The sequence below is a fragment of the Protopterus annectens genome, chromosome 8.part1, assembly GCF_019279795.1.
Source record: "Protopterus annectens isolate FY-2018-M chromosome 8.part1, PAN1.0, whole genome shotgun sequence".
NCBI lineage: Eukaryota > Metazoa > Chordata > Ceratodontiformes > Protopteridae > Protopterus > Protopterus annectens.
In genome coordinates, this window is record NC_056742.1 from 502,728,715 (window position 1) to 502,748,739 (window position 20,025).

Here is a 20,025-nt window from a genome sequence, read left to right on the forward strand (position 1 = left end):
CAAGTTGTTTGGATAGATAAATACCAAAGGAGGCATCATACGTAATGATTGGCCTGACAAGTACCAGATACAGTGGACATTGTATTCCTGGACATAAATGGACATAAATCCTTACTAATAATCTGCTTAATGAGAAATGACTTTTTTACAACAGTGGATACACAGCGATTGAAGGATATTTTGTTGTCCACATAGCTTCTCAGTTCTCTAACTACCAAATACATTTTCAGGGGTGTGTTGTCAGTGGGGGTCATCATCCTTACGAAAGAAGAATAGTATATATTTTTTAGCATTTCATTTTATTCCATGGTTACGGCATCAGCTATTTGTTTGGGAAAGCCCTCTTGGCGGATCTTGGAGTCCTCTGAAGCATGCCTAGCAACTGTACAATTTTCACAGAATGTCTAGATTTTTCCTCATACTTTTTGTCCATTTTTCAAAAAAACTGTGGTTTTCTGGCAGATTATTGGCAAATCATTAAAGACTGAGGTTAGACACTAATGACAGCTATTTGAGTTTCAGACTTAATTCCCTTCAGAAACTTCATGCTAATGCAAAACATGTTATTCTATCAACTTTCTAACTTTGTAAGAGCAATATTTAAAAATTGTCCCTATTTTTTACCTGTGCCCCACTATTATTTATGGCTTTGTTCAGCTTTCCTGCTCTGAGAGCTTGAGAGGTATGCTCCGATGAGTTTATGATTGCATCAAGTTTATAGTAATGCAAACACGTTCAGTCACAAACCCTTTATATTAGCTTTGACCTCCAAGAAGTAAATGCAAAAGAGGAGTGGAGGAGTGGTCCAATGCATGAACGCTGGAGTAAACCGCTAGTAATAGGTCTTTTGAAGGCAGTATAGCTACCTGAAATAATTTCCTGGGTTAAATTTTTGATTTAGTTTACTATCTAATCAGTTATATGGGGATTAACATTTAGCTGGGAGCATTTATCAACAATACCCAAATCTGCGATGGTGTTGAATGTTTTTATGAGTTCTAGATATGTGGTGTGTAATGATTTTCCCTCATCGATTGCTTCAGTAACCTTCTTGAAGAAGTCAAACAGGTTAAGGAAGTAAAATCTGTCCTTTACAAAACATATTGTCTTTGGTCAAGTGTTTGTTGGTTTGCTATGTTCTTATTTATTAATTCCATAATGATCGTCTCTTTCATCTTACAGATGTGGCTGGTCAGACTTAAGGGTCTATAATTGCCCGAGTATGTTGATGCCCCACCTTTGTGCAGGGAGTGAATATTGCTGTCTTCCATTTGTCTGGCGTGTTTGGAGACTGATACTGAATAGCCTCTGTAATGGTTTTGATGGTCCTCTTTCAAGCCGGTCAGAAGGAAGTCTGGTATGTTGCTGTGCTGTGTTTCTGTGGAATAAAGTGTGCTGAGCCGTCTGTGGGTTTTTTCACAATTTTCTAAGCTTGCCCTGCTCAGGGCTTTATTGTTTTGCCTGAACAGCTGCTTCATTTTGTGGATTACAAGTCTGGTATATTATCTGTCTTCATAAAAAAGTGCTTCCAAAACTTGTTCTTGGGTGATTTGGGGGGGTGTAGATGCAAGTACAAAATGTGGAAATGTAGGTGGGAGGGGGTGAAGATATAGCTAAATGTATCCACTAGTAGACTGGGTATGTCCTTAGGGTCTGAATATATCATATAATATACAATTAGCTCTGTGCAATGCTGAGCATCATTTTGATGGTTCTAACAGACTTAAAGAAGTCTTTATTGTTGTCTTTTGGTCTACTTTTACATTATAGTAAGCTTTGGTTGATTTGATCAGAGACCAAAGATCCTTGTTAAGTTTAGCAGAAGCAATTTTGATATTTTAATACATACAATTATTATTGCATGCAATTTTTTTCTTTTATTATAGATCCTGTTTATATTTAGGTCTACAATAACACTTTATTTTTACATTTGGCATTGTATTTGCTTCCAAGTGGGACTGATGCATCTATGTTGCTATTCTTATGCACACATCATTGGTGGTGAGGACCAAGTTCAGGATTTTGTCCCCCCTAGTGGGTGTGCAGACTAGTTGGTGCAGAGTTTGTATTTATGAAGTCTGGAAATTTCTAGGCATCATATTAGGAGATGTATAAGTCTCCCAAGTGATGGAAGGGTAGTTGAAGTCCCATAGAAAGATGGTGTTTGCATGATGCCCAGGGACTCCATAATGGTCATGTAGGAGGTATGGGCCAGGGGGGACATGGAAGGGGTCCTATAGCTACCCATGATATGATAATGAGTTTGGTTAATGGTAAGTTGGATATGGAGGTGTTCCATGTGGCTATCCATTTTAACAAGCCTGGCCATGATATTTTGTTTTTTTCAAATATAGAGACACTGCCGCTTTAGTGCCGTTATCTAATGCAGTGGGTCTGTGTTGAAATGCTGCACTGATGAGGTGCTCTCAATAGTTCCGAGCCAGGTCTCAATGACAATGCATACAGTTATGCATTTCAGGTTAAGCAGTGCATGTAGGAAGTGAAGTTTTTTTTGTTGAGCAAAACCAAAAAATAATGACTATACGTCTCTGATGAATGAGGTTTTTCATGGGCACTGAAATGCAGCTGATGGCTGAGATTGATATTACGGAAAACAGCATTGTTACTTCTGTGAACTTTAAGACATTTGCTCATGAATTTAATATGTTAGAGAGGTTATGAGTGCTTGAACAAAAGTTTCTTGCCCTTAAAAAAACATAAATTAAAAAGAGAATGGGATGATTTTAAAAATGTACATATTTTTCAATGACTGAAAAATAAACAATCGGATAAGACAATTCGTCCATCAAGTACTGCCCCTAATTCTGATGTTCTAAAATGCAACAATACATAGATCAAGGTTCCAACTAATGAAATCCCAGTTCGAGCTATATTGTCCAGTCCGAGTGGGAGGGCAGCTTCAGCTAACCAGAGTCAACAAGTTGCATTGTTTAATTTGCGTGGAAGAGAGACTTATTTATTTATTTATTTATTTATTTTGCATTTGTTAACCGGGTTGGTCCAGCTGGGTAAGAATTACCCTTTTTCAGTGGAGACCCGAGGGGAAAAGCCCCAAACAGACATACAAATACATATGAATAGAGACAAATTAACAATATTACAGAGGAAAACAATATTATGGGTACAATGGATAAGAAAAACAAACAATGAAAGTTTGAGAATATCAGAGTCCACAATGAGCCATATCATCCAATTCAAATGGAAGAGAAGCTTTAACTAATCAGCATCCTCAATTTGCCACAATATCTAATCACAATGGTAAAGAAGTATTACTGTTTAGGAATGGTAACTCTGATTTTTTATCCACGCAAATTAAAATCAACCTGCAGTTACCAATTCGGCTTCAAAATAGAACCAAGAAGTAGATACAACCGTGAGGAAGACGTCGCAGACGAGACAACAGGAAATGAATGAATGAAGCCTGTAACCAGAAGTCAGTCCACTATTCATCCTTAAAAATTGGAAGGAGCACTTTGAACTTGTCTTCACATTCATTTAATGAATACGAACTTTCACTGCTCGATTAAGGCCTGACGTTTGTTCCTTCTATTAAAGGTAATCTTACAGAATCTTTAACTGAGTTAAGACTTTTATACATAATTTAGATTTAAAATTACTTTATAAAACTAATTTAGGCTCTTTCAATATACATGATAAAATATTATGTAAGTCGAGCATGTTTGCATCCTTAAACACACCAGCACTGCATGCTTTCTGTAAGAGTTGTGAACAGCAGATTTGTGATGCATATTTTAAAAGTAAAAGTAATAAGTTTTATAATTTAAATTGAAATGAAAGGAAAGCATTGTATGAGTTGTGCACACTTACTGTAGTAGTAAATCCAAAAAAGAAATCCGGCACAAGGGGAAGATGAAAATTCTTACGATTTATTGTGGCAAACCCCGTTAACACAAATATAAAAGAAAACTGGTTTCGGCTAAAAAAATTTAACCTTCTTCAGTGCATCAAAAAGTGTTCTTAAGGCACACACAGGTTACTACTTATATATATATATATATATATATATATATATATATATATATATATATATATATATATATATACATATATATATGCCAAAAGGCATGATTACTTAATTGAAGTCATCCAACAACTGCTTCAAACCAAAATTAACTTAACTCATTCAAGCCAGGTTTAAATAAAGCCCCTAGCCTGATAATCCAAGAAAATTCTTACTGGTTTAGTACAGTGTGCCATCTAGCTTTACATGACCTGTTCCTTTGAATTTTATCTATTATAGTAAAAGTAAATTTGGCAGTTTTGTGTGTTAAAGTGTGTTTATAAAGGGCATTGGAAACCCTTTTGTTTCTTATTTCACTTAAATGTTCACTGATTCTATGTCTGAAGGGTCTCGATGTTTGCCCAACATAAAAGGAAGAACAAAAAGTGGTGGCCAGGTAAACAATCCAATCGCTACTGCAATTTCCGGAACATCTTATATCATAAATGTTTGATGTGTTGCTACTAGTAAATTCCTTGGTTTGAGATACATGTGCATGCGCTACAATGACGACAAGCAAAACATCCTAATAATATGTCTCCAAATAGGATTCTCTGTTGACTCATGGGTAAAGTATAATGCTTGTAGTGGGGTAGATATGAATTAATAGTTCTCCCTCTACGATAAGAGAATAAACATCTTGAGTTGAGAAATTCTCACAATTTATCATGGGCTAACAAAATATCTCAATGGTTATTAACGATGTTTTTGAATCTGTAGGTGTTGCTCCCAAAAGTAATAACTAACCTAATGGGTTGTGGGGTATGTATATCCACCTGAATGGTTCTATCTTTATACTGCAGTAATTGACATCTCTCTAATTTGTCAACCTGATGTTGTGTCTGAGTGATGCAGTCCTGATGGTATCCTCTCATGAGAAATCTGTTAGATTATTTTGGCAGGCTCTGAGGGTTTGTTCAGAGGAGCATATGTGTTTAGTATGTAAATATTGGGACTTCGGAATATTGTTGATGATGTGGCGAGGGTGATGGCTGGAGGCATGTAACAGGGTATTGTGTTCTGGAAATTTTCTGTGTACTTCTGTTTCCAATGTATGATCCTCCTGTCTAGTTATAATCACATCCAGAAATGTTATTTGTTAGTATTCAGTATGAAGTGTAAATTGAATACCCCACCTGTTCTCATTAAGATACGGTATAAATTCCTCCACATACTGCTCATCCCCCCACCACGCCATCCAAAAATCGTCCAAATATCATCTCCAAATGTCTAGCTGGTCCAAAAATAAATTATGACTAGCATTATATATTAACTGTTCCTCAAAAAAGCCCATAAACAGGTCGGCGTAGATGGGGGCAAAAGATGCTCCCATCGCCATACCAGGGACCTGCCAGAATGATCTCCCATGGAAATAAAAAACATTTTTCGACAACACGTGTTTAGTTAGACATATTAGAAGTGTGTTAAACCCAGAAGTGTATAATTGTGATTTTTCAAGTCAGAACTGAATAGCCTGTAAACCTGCCCAGTGTGATATGCTAGTATATAGGGAGGTGACGTCAAGTGTGCACAAATACCAGGCTGGTTCCAATTGTGTATCTTGAATAATGTTAAGGAACTGTGTAGTGCCTTTTATTCTAAACCTAACCATAGATAACAGAGGTTGCAAGAATTCCGTTAGGAAGGCTGATAATGGTTCAGTTAACGATCCCCTTCCAGATACTATTGGCCGTCCCGGAGGACTAGTAGGATGTTTATGTATCTTTGGCAGTAAATATAGATACTGGGGTACGGGATCTGACACCTTACTTTGTCTACAGGTTTTTAGACTGATTATGCCTTCCTCAGTGGCTAGGTCTAGAAAGGAGTCAATTTCTTTTTTAAAATTAGGAGTTGGATCCATCACCATGTGTATGTAAAATCGGGCATCAGACAATTGCTTTTCAGCCTCTGCCTGGTACATATTCCAATCCATAACCACAACACCATCTCTCTTATCTGCCGGCAGAATAATCAGGTCATGATTCTTCCTAAGGTCCTGTAATGCTTGTTGTTCTGATTTGAACAGGTTGTGTTTGACCAACTGGTGTTCATGAGAAAAATGAAGATCTTACACACTTAATGACATTATGATTAAGCTAGCTGATAAAGGTGCAATGACAGTAGTCATGAAGCAAGACCATTATAATAAAGCAATGTATGATATTTTGTCAGATTCAATGACTTTTCAAGTTTATTTTTTATTTTATTTATTTTTATTTTATTTTTGTTTACTTTTATTTTTATTTAACATTTGTTTACTGGGAAAGTCCAACTAGGACAGAGCCTATTTTCAGTGTACACCTGGAGAGAAATGCTCCAGATACATGTGTGGAATGTTATGTCTACAATCAAAATGCTATTCCATGACCTGTTGATGAATAACAGTATAGCTATAGAAACGTAAAATTATATGTGTATTAATAACCCAGTTATCCCATTTATATATGGTTTGCCCAAAATGCATAAAAATAAGGAGAATCTGCTAATGAGACCAATAGTGTCAGGCAAAAAGTGGGCTACAGTAATGATGTCTAAATATTTGGAGGTTCAATTGAAACTGTATCTTAAGTACTGTAAAAGTTATATATAAGATACAAATGATTTTTTGAGTTATCTTTATAACTGTTCTATTAATAATACTTTATGTAATGGGATACTAGTTACATTAGATGCACAATCCCTCTTTACTGTGATTCCTAATGACATCGGGATGCAATCTGTCAGAGAACATATGTGCTCCTGTAGTGATTTAACAAGTACTAAAGTTGAATTAATCTGCCTATTATTAGAAGTGTTGAATAACAATGTCTTCCAATTTAATGATGACTTATATCATCAGAAACTAGGTGTAGAGATGGGTACATATGCAAATATGATCTTATCAGATTTGGAAGATAAATATATGTTTGATACTAATTTACCTTATGGGGTGCGTTGGTCTTTTTATAGACATTTCATAGATAATGTATCTTTTATCTGGAAAGGTAGAGAACTAATATTACAAGAATTTGTAGAGAGTTTACAATGGTCTACACATTTAAGTTTGATATGACATACTCTGAGATTCAAATTCATTTTCTAGTTATTACTTTATGCCTTAAGGATGGTGTTTTAGACCCTAAAGTGTTTAAAAAAGAGGTTCAAACTACCAGTTACCTACATTCATCTAGTATGCATCCTAAATATGTATGTAATGCAATACTTAAAAGTCAACTATTAAGAGCTAACAGTTTATGATGCATCTGAAATGGTTGATAATTTTCGTGAAAGAGGGTATAATGACCATTTAATCAAAAATAATATGGAATTTGTTAATTCCGAGAGGGAGAATTATGCCAAACCATATTTTTTTGATAGGACTATAACACAACAGAATGTAGAATATATGACTAGTAGACAAATGGAATATATTAAGAAATATAATTGAGGTAGTATACAGATTCAAACTATTATTAAGAATAATTGGCCGATATTATGTTCGGACCAAGAAATGGTTAAGTATGTAGACATTAGTCCAAGTTATGTGCATAAGAGGGAGATGAATTTAAAATAAAAGTTGTGTTAGAAAGAACTCAAAAAAATAAGAATATGGTAGGTCCTAAGTATGGTAAAAAACCTTGCTGTAGTTGTATTTTCTGTAAATATATAAATAAAGAATGTGAGTTTATTCATCCTATAGATGGACAGGTATTTATATTTAAAACTTCTGCAAAGTGTAATACACAGAATGTTGTATACCTTGCTAATTGTGAAAAATGTAGTTCATTTTATATAGGGAAAACTAATTGTAAGTTGAAAGATAAAATACGTTTCTATTTATCAGAAATTAGAAGCAAAACAGATACTAATTCTCTGTTTAAACATAATATTTTGACAGATCAGACCCATTAATTTAAATTTAAAGTGCTACAACAGGAATTTAAAAACGACTATGATGGTGATCTTATTACAGCTACAGAAGTGGCTGAGTATAAGTAGATACATTTCTTTAGAGCTGATTGTACTCCTGGTCTTAACTTAATTAACAGCATAAAATGAGTTCTTAAAAAGAAAAGAATGATGGTCTCATTCCTTCTTGACAATACTCTTTTAGGGAGAGGAAAAAACAGGTATTAGTGCATTAGAAATACTGCTAAACTGGATTAAACCTGACAGGGTGAGATATTTTACAAGTTATTAATAGCTATCACAATGGTTATTACTGTATTGCTTAGTATTAAATTGTATTTACAACCTGTTAAACTGTAAAGCTATACAAGAGATAGTTTAAAAAACAAGAGATGGCTTAAAATTGATAAAGCTATACAAGACAGAATAAAGATATGCAAAATGCATAAATGTTTCTAATAGCAAGAATGGTCACTATTTTAAATATGTTTTTGGCAAAACAATGTTGGTATAAAAAAGCATGAATATTTATAATTGTTGAGTATGTAGTTTAAAATAACAGGACATATGGATATGGTATCAATTCCACTAGATATTTCTAAAGAGACAAACATTTTCCAAGATTTTGCTTAATATTAATGTTATTAAATTTGTAAGATTAGACTAAATGTATTTTATAGTCTTTGTATGTACAAATGCAGAAGAATTCAGTACAAATGATAGTCTTTGTATGTACAAATGCAGAAAATTTCAGTACAAATGAGATTAATGTCTAGTAATAAATATGTGTAAAAAACCATATTTAAATAAAAAATGGGTCCAGGGTACCTACTAGATTGAAATGCATGAACAGCAAACAGTCTATGTAAATACATACTGTACAGGATCCATCGTAATAAGTTCAAAAGTAATTTGTCAAGTTGTAATATCGCTGGTTTTACCCCAGTAAAATAATTGCTTTCAAATATTTATTATCTAAGCCCAGTTCAGTATTTTACCAAGATGTTAATGGGCAGTTCAAAGACATGACCACAATGTTATGGTTAAAATGACATTGAAATTGTGTGTTTTCAGTAGTGTATAAATGCTTGCAGTAGCACATGGTTACTGTCTCTTATAGTTAATTCAACAGTTGCAAAGAGTTAATGGAACAGTTCTAAGTCATAAATTAAATTCTGTGATTGCAAAAGAATAAATTGATCATGTTAAAAAAAAATAACATTAAATCAGACACAGCTTATAACTGATAAAATATTTTCACAGAATGGTCTGCAAAAGAAAAAGTTGTTAAATACATTCAGTTTTGGTAGTAATACTTTAATATCATTGTATTAACTATGTAAAATTGCATTTTGATTTGTTGTATCAAACTAAAGGTTTGTTTCTTAATGTATTTTCTATATAAAATGTTTTGAGTATGTTTAAAAACAGAGGGAATTGTTAGATTTTATGAATATTAGTCTGACATTAATTATGTTGTAAATATGCTGAAAGAAAAGGCTTGCTTAAATGCAGAAACAGAGTTTAGTAATATGTGATCAACAGTCATACTAAATGACCATGGCTTGGAAAAGGAATCTGCTGAATGGACATTCTTCCCTTACAGACTCAAACAGGATGTATGCAAGAGCAAAAATACAAAACCTGCTTTTAAAAAATGGACATTTTTCCCTTACAGACTCAAACAGGATGTATGCAAGAACAAAAATGCAAAATCTGCTTTTAAAGAACACTGACATGTTATTCTGCATATAAAAAATGGACACAATATATTTCCTAAAACAACAGGATATGTTTATGACACTGTGACAATGTGTTTTCTCAAAAATATGTTTTTCTGCATGGAAAAACAGGATATGACACAAGAACAGATGTTTTATACAAAGATCCAAATAAAATACAGGATGTTCACACTGTCAGAAAAGCTGATCTCTGACAATGTGTTTTCTCAAAAATATGTTTTTCTACATGGACATCAGGACACTGTTACAGGATATTCACACTGTCAGAAAAGCTGGTCTCTTACAAGACATTGTTAAACAAGGAAGCTTAGTATTGTTTCTACAGGATAAGCAATTCTCCAAAATAGAATACAGAACAATGTGTTTCCTCAAAATATGTTTATGCATGACTAAAAGTGTATATAAAGAGCTGTATAAATCCAGCTATGTTAGAGGTATGGTAGGGACACAAGTCCTAAGGTAAATGTTATATCTCTCACATCATCTGTACTATATGAGAAGTAAAGTTGGAACAGTACTTTTAAGCTGCAACGTGTTTCCGTTTGGTTTATTATAAAAAGTTATTTGTTACTGCTCTCTAAAGTTGATGCTGCAAAGTATATTCTCTCATCAGTGTATATTCTGCAAGTTTCTGTATGCAACAGACTGTGAATGCAAATATAACTAGACTTTGAATTTTAGCAGAATCCAGCCAGCAAGACTGAGTGTCTTAAGAACACATCAAATCCATCACACCAAGCAGTAAGCAGAGAGAGCTCAAAATATTTTTTCACTAAGTATGGTACAAAACCTTGCTGTAGTTGTATTTTCTGTAAATATATAAATAAAGAATGTGAGTTTATTCATCCTATAGATGGACAGGTATTTAAATTTAAAAGTTCTGCAAAGTGTAATACACAAAATGTTGTATACCTTGCTAATTGTGAAAAATGTAGTTCATTTTATATAGGGAAAACTAATTGTAAGTTGAAAGATAAAATACGTTTCTATTTATCAGAAATTAGAAGCAAAACAGATACTAATTCTCTGTTTAAACATAATATTTTGACAGATCAGACCCATTAATTTAAATTTAAAGTGCTACAACAGGAATTTAAAAACAACTATGATGGTGATCTTATTACAGCTACAGAAGTGGCTGAGTATAAGTAGATACATTTCTTTAGAGCTGATTGTACTCCTGGTCTTAACTTAATTAACAGCATAAAATGAGTTCTTAAAATGAAAAGAATGATGGTTTGAATCTTATATCTGGGTATAGATGCATATATATATATATATATATATATATATATATATATATATAAAAAATATAGTATATGTATCTTTAAGAATTTGAAATTTTACCAATTGATTAATCAATTGTATAGATTGCTGGCTTGTTAAATCAAGTATATATATATATATATATATATATATATATATATATATATATATATACACACACACACACAAATATATACATATATACATACATATATATATATATATATATATATATATATATATATATATATATATATGGGTTACCTTCATTTTATCGACAGACAGTTTGACTGAAACCCATTTGATCGACAAACCATTTGTCGGACAACCAGTTATTCAGTGCACTTTAAGACAAATAACAGGGATTGGTCCCCCTCCTCAATGTCGTGCGACCCTGGAGTTGGTATATATAGTTGGGGGTGTGTGGGGGGGCAAAGCCCCCCATCTATATTCCTTCAAAATCTGTACTTTTTGTGTTATTTTCTTTTTTTGATGGAAACTAGGTGGGGGGCTTTGCCCTCCCTCCCCCCATAACTATATATACCAACTCCAGGGTCGCACGACATTGAGGAGGGGGACCAATCCCTGTTATTTGTCTTGAAGTGTACTAAATTACTGGTTGTCAGTCAAATGGTCTGTTGATCAAATGGCTTTCAGTCAAATGGTCTGTCGATCAAATGAAGGTAACCCATATATATATATATATATATATATATATATATATGTATATATATATATATATATATATATATATATATATATATATATATATATATATATATGTGTGTGTGTGTGTGTGTGTAAGATTCATTTAAGCAAAGAAGAAGAACTTGTATGTTTGAAAGCTTTGCATTTTTTATTAAACTGTCATATGTTTTTATACTTTTGGCACCCGTATCCAGATTTTGTTACTTATTTATATCTTCTTTTGTTGCCTCATAGCATTGAGCAGCAATATATTTATATTATTCAAATTTCATTTTGTTAAGTCAGAAGAGTAAGATGACTGATATTGATTTTACATATTGATTACTATCCTGGTGTTTGTTTTATTAAGTCTATACATCATTGATCCAAAACATATTCCTGGCCATTTTGGCCCACATGCTGATGTGATCTATTGTGGACAACAAGCTGTAGTTTCTGATTTGTCTGGCTTCTTACATCAGCTTGGGTTTTCCACAATCCACCCTTTTGCTGTTGTTGCTTTAAAAGCTGGTGTCTCTGGCTTTTGCCCCTGATGGTAATTTGACTACCGAAGTCCATCCCTCCCCCTTTGATTGCTATTGCCAGTTGCATAAGCTGATTAAGTACTTTTCCCACCCATTACTTTACATAGATCCATTATACTGACAGCCCACTCAGCACGTACTGCTCTTTAACGAACCTCCTTTACTACAAATCACGATTTTCACAATGCTCCCATCTGTTTAGCATGCTTATGACACTCTGAGAAGGTCCTGAATAAATCTTGTGCTGTCCCTGGCAGATTAAAAATCGATTTTACTGTTTTGCACTTAATTTAACTGCTTTGTCTGCCAATTTTTGCACTTCAAATCTTCAGCTCAAGTACCCCTGATATTGTACTATTTCATGATTGCTGAGAACTTCTCAAAAGTGCAGGCTATAGGTCACCATCTATGTCTGAAAAGTCCCACCTTTCAACTGCTAGATTTTCACAGAATATCCAACTTCTTACCTCATATCCTTAGGATAGGACTCACCATATAAGGACATGCATTTGAGTTTAAGACTTCATATGCTTTAGAAAATGCATGCTAACACATCATCTGTTATTCTACCAACTCTCCAAGTTTATAATATATAATATTAAAATCTGTCCTTAATTTTGAGACTTTGTCCACCTATCATTTTAAGCTTTGTCTAAATTTCTTGCACTAAAAGGTTGAGAGCTATGCCCACAACTCTTATCTACACCTACTGGAGGGGCTCTCCATCCAGTCAAACACTGTATTCATGGGAGATTTTAACAATCTCCTTTACAAACAGGGAAACATACACTGCCATCTCAACTTGCAAGCAAATGTTTTCTGGGCTATACTAACACATATGCCTTTGATCAATTTGTGATCACTTCAGTCAGAGGTTCATACATACTGGACCTTGATCTCACAAATATAGGAGAATACTACACGTCACCCCTCCCCCCTCTTCATGTTCTCATTGGTGAGGTCAGATCACAAAGCTGTTCATTTGAAATAAAAATCAACTTTGAAAACCCAGGAAAATCTGTTTTCAAACTATTCTAAAGCAAACCACATCCAATTAACTGACAGTTTGTCAAAATTAAATGCTGCACCCAAAACAGAATTCATGACATTTTATGCAGAATTATTCACAGAAACAGTGCAATGGTGTAACCAGACATACTCTTTGTACTTGAAACAGTACAATTTTTCTGAACTTGTTAGAAACACAAAGTCTGTACTAGGAGGCTTTCTGTATTGTATTTGTAGTGAACTAATTGCTACTTTGGAAGTATGAAGGAATGCAATTGTTTTATGATTTCCAGCATCTCCCAAAGATCTGAGCAAAAGCTCTTGTCGGTATATTTTTACAGGTAGATGCTAAATGCTGCCAGCTGCCATCAATGGAGGTTTTGCCTGGGACCTAGAAGTCAGAAGACCAGAGATGATGTCATTCTGCAAGCTGGCCCAGCAGTAATATTTTAGCTATTATTTTGAGAGGTCTCTCAGGGAGACAGGGCATTCTGTATTCTGTCTTAGACCTGACAACAACAGGAAGAACCATTCACCACATCTGTCTTGCTCTAAGTAAGTTATTAGGGTACAGTGATGGGAGTAATAAATTACAATATGTAATATATTACTGTAATATATTACAATTTCTAGAAACTAGTAATATAACTAGTTACTTTTTCAAAATAGTAACTATTTAAAGCAATATATTACTTTTTTTAGTAGCTGGTAACTTAAATGCGAGTTAATTTTAAGTTACTTTTTCTTAAACCAGTGGTTCTCAATGTGGGCAATATACCCCCTAAAGAGTGATGTAAAGCGTCAGGGGTCCCTATATAGTATGGATAGTAATCAGATGTTAGGAGGTAATAGACACTTTGAACTGGCAATCCGGATAAAAAATTACAACATAATGTTGGCACAGCTCATAGAACGTAGCATTCATAATAGGTCATTACAATTAATCTGGAGCAAAATTTACTTCATTTCTTTTAGCACTGCAAGGAGGTGAAAGCTAATGATGACCAGACTCCAGTCCTGACCTGGTACTGTGGGACTCACACCCACTAAAACATCCCCTAACACTGGACAATTCTAGCATGCTAGAAATCATATCCTTACCTTGCAGTATAATAAATGGCATTGGATCTTCATACCATCCTCAGTTGGAATCAAACTCATAATCATCAGTTGAGCACCCGATGCCCCAACCCACTGCACCAAGCAGGACTCTTCAAGTGGATAGATGATCAACCAACTTTTGTCTTGACAATTTTTTGTTATGTTGTATTTAAAATTCTTTTCGGGTTTCGATTTTTAGTTGCTGAAAATAGACAAAATGTTATAGGTTTTTATAGGGCATGTGGTGCTGGCTGGTTTGGTTTAATTATTATCTGTGACACTCTAGCTATAAAGACTAGCTTTCTTCTTCTCCTTTTGGCTGTGCCCATTAGGAATTACCACAGTGGATCATCAGTCTGCAGAATAAGTGGCAGAGGAGTTTTGCATTGTTGAGTTGCCAGCCCAGTGCCCAACCTTCTTCAGAAGGCACACGCATGCACAGACTCACACCTAAGGCCAATTTAGAATGTTTAATCCACCTGCAGCATGTCTTCGGAGTGGGGAGGAAGCTGGAGCACCCTGAGGAAATCCACTCAAACACAGGGAGTGTAGATCATAGTGTGTGTATTGTACCTTTAAAGTCACTGTAGTTCATGGGCATGTGCATATAAGTACTGAGCATGTGCAAGCAGAGCGCCATTTGTGTAAGCATCTGGAGTGTAAGCATGTATGTGTGTAGCAGTCAGTTAGCTAGTTTGTTTAAGTTTTATGTTCCAGTCATCCATCCTGATGTGTTTGTGTGTAATAAATATCTTAAATGAACACACAGGCCTTGTCATCTTATCTGAATACATAAGATGAGTGACATGTTGTCAGAATGGAATCCGAAATCAAAACTTCTGAAAACTATGAGTGCACAGTCAGAAATGGAGGAATATACAAGAGTGGTTCAAATGACTTGCAAATGACTCATAAACAGGTCAGAAAATTCTTCCATGTTCTTAAACTTATTTAAATGATTTTTCTCTCAATAAATATAAAGCGAAGCATTCCAAACCAATTACCAAATAAACAAAATGTTCAAAATTGCAACATATTGAAAAAAAAGTACTTGAAATAATTACAAAAACATTTGAAACAATATCCAAATTGCATAAAATGTTCAAAAAAGAGAAAACAACTGTATTTTTTCGCAAAATACTACTTTTTCGCATTAACTAAAGCTATTCAAAGTATCTAAAGTGTGCAAAGTGTTGGCAGTGTGTGTTACAGTAGAGTCTTTTCAGAGTACAGTTATTTCAAAGTGTCTGTTGTGCAGCTGAATATAATTACAAATACCTGGTATGTGTTTGACACTTATTTGGCATGGTAGAGGAATTTCACAGACCTGATCTGCTTGTGTTTGATAATAATATTGCTGAAAATTGGAGAGTCTTTGAGCAAAAATATAATAATTTCATACAGGCTGCTTTTTCTGATAAAGATGCACATACAAAAGCATTTATTCTGCTCAATTTAGCTGGTTCAGAAGCCATTGAGAGAAAGCATTAATTTGTATATGCACCTGCTATTTATGCAGAGAAGGGGGAAGACTGCCATATTGTGGTACAGGCTGAAACGCAGGAAGACTCTGAGTGCTTAAAATGTAAATTTAGAGAAATGTGCAACCCTGAAACAAATATTACAGTGGAAAGGCAATTTTTTACACAAGAGATCAAAAGCCTGGTGAAACTTTTGCAGCAAATATAACTGAGAAACAAAGCAAAAATGTGCTGATCTGGTGATTTGAGAGATGAATTGATAAAAGACAGATATATGACCTTATAGAAAAATATATAAATATGCTTACGAATGAGAAGAACATGCTTGCAGCTTCTTCCAGCATAAATGTTGATAGTATGCAGCACACTACGTCTGACATTTGGACCCATCAGAATAGTAGTTTCTTTGGCATCACAGCCCACTGGATCGACTGTGACACACTTCAAAGAAAGTCAGCTGCTTTGTCATGCTGCAAATTACAGGGGAGGCATACATATTATCTCATAACGTCAACTCTTGAGAGCATTCCCATCAAGTACAAGATAGATTAAAAGGTGTGTGCAACAATTACTGACAATGGCAGCATTTTTGTAAAGGCTTTCACTGTCTTTTTGGAACATGAGAGATCTGAGACTACAAGCATTCTATCCCAGGATGAGGATTATGATGGTGAAGTGATTTACAACAGCGTGACAGCTGCGCTGAGTCAGTCAGGGCAAAGCAAGAACACTTATTCACTGCCGCCCCACCTGAGATGTGCAGCACACATTGAATCTAGCTGACATGCATGATGCTGAATCTGCATGTAATGATGCACAGTATAAAACGATTGACATGTGCAGCACACATTGAATCTAGCTGACATGCACGATGCTGAATCTGCTTGTAATGATGCGCAGTATAAAATGATTGAGATGTGCAGCACACATTGAATCTAGCTGACATGCATGATGCTGAATCTGCTTGTAATGATGCACAGTATAAAACAATTGAGATGTGCAGCACACATTGAATCTAGTTGACATGCACGATGCTGAATCTGCTTGTAATGATGCGCAGTATAAAACGATTGAGATGTGCAGCATACATTGAATCTAGCTGACATGCACAATGCTGAATCTGCTTGTAATGATGCACAGTATAAAATGACTGAGATGTGCAGCACACATTGAATCTAGCTGACATGCACGATGCTGAATCTGCTTGCAGTGATGCGCAGTATAAAAATATCATGCAAAGCATCATGGCCAAATGCTATGTTGTTTAGAACAAGGCTAGTCGCAGCACCCAAGCTGCTGAGGTGGTTTGAAATAAGTGTGATCTGGCATTGATTATTCCCAATGTGACATGATGGAATTCCACTTTCTATGCGATGGAGACAATTCACTTCATTGCACCTCAGGGTGAAGGCTTGCTGAATGAGATATGTGAACAGACTGGAATTGTCATCTTCAGGCCTGCAGAAATTACCTTTGTTGCTGAGTTTGTGCAAGCAGTGCAGCCCCTGGCAATGGCTCTGGACATCCTGCAGTCAAAGCTGAAAAGCTTCATGGGAATCCTGATCCCCACCATTACATGCCTGAAAAACAAGTTGTCCGAAGTCAGGCCATCTGTGAAGCTTGTTGTTCTGTTAGTTGATGCTCTTCTTAAAGGCTTTTAGGCTCGGTTCGATCACCTTCTGGAGCGCGAAGAGCTCATTCTGGCTAGCATAGTGCATACACAGGTCTTTTGCAATGGATGGACACAGAAGAGCAGAAACTCAGTGGCAAGGCTCTGCTCTTTGATGGAGCTTGTGTTGCTGGCTGTGCGTACTTTGGTTTAAGTATTAAATTGTAACTCTATGACTATAAAGACTAGTCTGTGGAACTTTGTAAACTGTAAAATGCTATTCACCATTATTGTAACACTGTGTATACAACTTTAATACATTTGTATTCATGTGCAGTAAGCATGTATTCCTCACACACAAGTACTGCGTGAGTAAATCTGAACATGAGAATTGATAAACTATACTTATGTAAAAGTAACTCAAAGTAACTAGTTACTTTAGTTAGTAACTAGTAATAGTAATATATTACTTTTTTAGAAAAGTAATAAGTAATAGTAACATATTACTTTCACTTAAAAATAACTAGTAATCATAACTTATTCCTTTTATAAGTAACTAGCACAACACTGTTTGGGTATAGTAACTCTTTTAGATTTAGTCAGGAATATAGCAAAGCTTAGTTTAGATTTTGTTTTTCTTTATGTGTGTGAGCCTGTATTGCAATGTTATTTTAAATATTTCCTCTGGTTTGAACTCTGATATCACCGTGAATTGATATTTATTAATGTCCTGTTCTTTTATTATTTATTATTTATTATTAAATATATTTAAACATTTCATTGTGGTAGATCTGTGTAGACATATTTAAGTTTTGAGAGTACTTGGATATTTATTTGGTGTCACTATGTGGGCCACTCCTAATAGCCTTGCTCTTGGTCACACTACCATTTGTATTAATATTAATATTACACAGTAAGATTGGACACCCTTTGTTAAGGGCCTTAAAGTAGCTGTCAAGGAGTGACTGGTGGCAGTGGTAACTACCTTATAGATTGGGCAGAAGGAGGCATAGCTAAAAACCTGTGCCAGCCTTTCCCAGGAGTGTGTGTGTGTGTGTGTGTGTGTGTGTGTGTGTGTGTGTGTGTGTGTGTGTGTGTGTGTGTGTGTGTGTGTGTGTGTGAGAGAGAGAGTGTGTGTGTGTGTGTGTGTGTGTGTGTGTGTGTGTGTGTGAGAGAGAGTGTGTGTGTGTGTGTGTGTGTGTGTGTGTGTGTGTGTGTGTGTGTGTGCGTGTGTGTGTGTGTGTGTGTGTGTGTGTGTGTGTGTGTGTGTGTGTGTGTGTGTGTGTGTGTGTAAATCAAACCTCAAAGGGTGTGTGCGTCAGCTACTTGGGCAGGGACATGAGGCACTGGTTGGACAGAGAGGGTGCTGGAGGTCTTGGCTTGGTCACTCAGCTGAGATCTCAACTCTATAGCTGTGCCAGTGGGGTGTCTTATTGGCGATCTGGAGGAAGAGGGAGAAACCAGCCCTGGACTGACTGTGATCTCTGTGTGCTCTTAAGGGAAATTGCACTTGATGCAGAGAGCTGCATCTGGAAATACTGTGTGTGTACCTGTTATCCTCCCACTGAACATAGCCCACTGTTGCTGGTGGTAAGGATTGAGGCTTCTTGAATACTGGTCCAGTAGTGGGTTGTCACATGAGTTATCATGGGAATGATCATCAAAGACATTGGCAGCCTACAGACACTGGACACATCTCAGCTTGGTTTTGTCAAAGGAAGGTCATACCTATCTAACCTGGTAGATGTCTTTGAAAAGATAACAAAGGCAATGGATGAAATGAAGATGGTGCATGCCACCTTCATATACCTGGCTAAGGCTTTTGACACAATACTCCACTCAGGTGTTAGGGGCAAATTCACTGAACTAGGCATAAATCCCTATACACAACTTGTTGGATTGCCATATGGCTCACAAAGAGGACCCAAGAAGTTAGGATAGGTAAGACCACCTTCACCAAGAGGCAGGTTACCAGTTGAATACCTCAGTGCTTCATGCTGGGCCCACTCTTGCATGGCATCTACTTTTTTGAGGTCAAAGCTAATGACAAGGGCCTCTGGTTCACCAGGTTTGCAGATGACCACACATTTATATCTGCCATAAATTCCCCCCATGACACCAAAATCCTGCAAGAAGGTCTAATGCAGACAACTGACTGGTGTCAAAGCCAAGAATTAAAACTCAATGCAAATAAGTGTATACAGTGGTGTTTGGAAAAAAATGTTCACCAAGGCAAATTATTCCATTCATATGATACCCCTAAGAGTTTACCTGGTATTTAGAGATCTGGGAACATATGTAAACAGTAATCTAGCCTTTGATCAACATATAGACAAGGTAGTAAGAAAATCATTCTATGTTGCCCAACTTATAAGCAAGGTCATGACAGCCAGGTCAAAGGAAGTTATAGTACCACTCCATTTGGCCCTTATCAGACCTATCTTTTAGTACAATGCCTCCTTATGCATGTAGCTGACTAGACATATGCAATAATTGGTATGCCCACAAAGGTACCTCGTCAAGCAAATCCAGAGTAATAACACACTCTTCTGTATAGACTATCTTAGATCCCTATCACTATAGTCGGTCTCCTACAGGTTGTTGATTGGTGAGCTGTACTTGGCATATAAAGCATCCAATGATCCAACCCCGA